This window comes from Ascaphus truei, chromosome 5, assembly GCF_040206685.1.
Source record: "Ascaphus truei isolate aAscTru1 chromosome 5, aAscTru1.hap1, whole genome shotgun sequence".
NCBI classification, from domain to species: Eukaryota; Metazoa; Chordata; class Amphibia; order Anura; family Ascaphidae; genus Ascaphus; species Ascaphus truei.
This window is the reverse complement of record NC_134487.1, coordinates 191,696,881-191,697,222: the sequence shown is the minus strand read 5'-3', so window position 1 is coordinate 191,697,222 and position 342 is coordinate 191,696,881.

Here is a 342-nt window from a genome sequence, read left to right as displayed (position 1 = left end):
CATTTGAGGGCTTCCTTGCATGGACAGCTCGCTTCAAACCTTGGCACGACATTTCGATGGGGTTTACGTCTGGATTTTGACTAGGCCATTCTAAAACGCAGAATTTCTTCTTCTGCAGCCATTCTTTTGTAGATCTGCTTGTATGTGTAGGATCATTGTCTTGCTGCATGACCCACTTTCGCTTCAGCTTCAGCTCACAGACGGACGGTTTGACATTCTCCTCTAAAATCTTCTGATACAATGGAGAATTCATGGTTGTGTCAATAATGGCAAGTCGTCCAGGTCCTGAGGCAGTAAATCGGCCCCTGACCATCACATTCCCACCACCATGCATTATGGTTA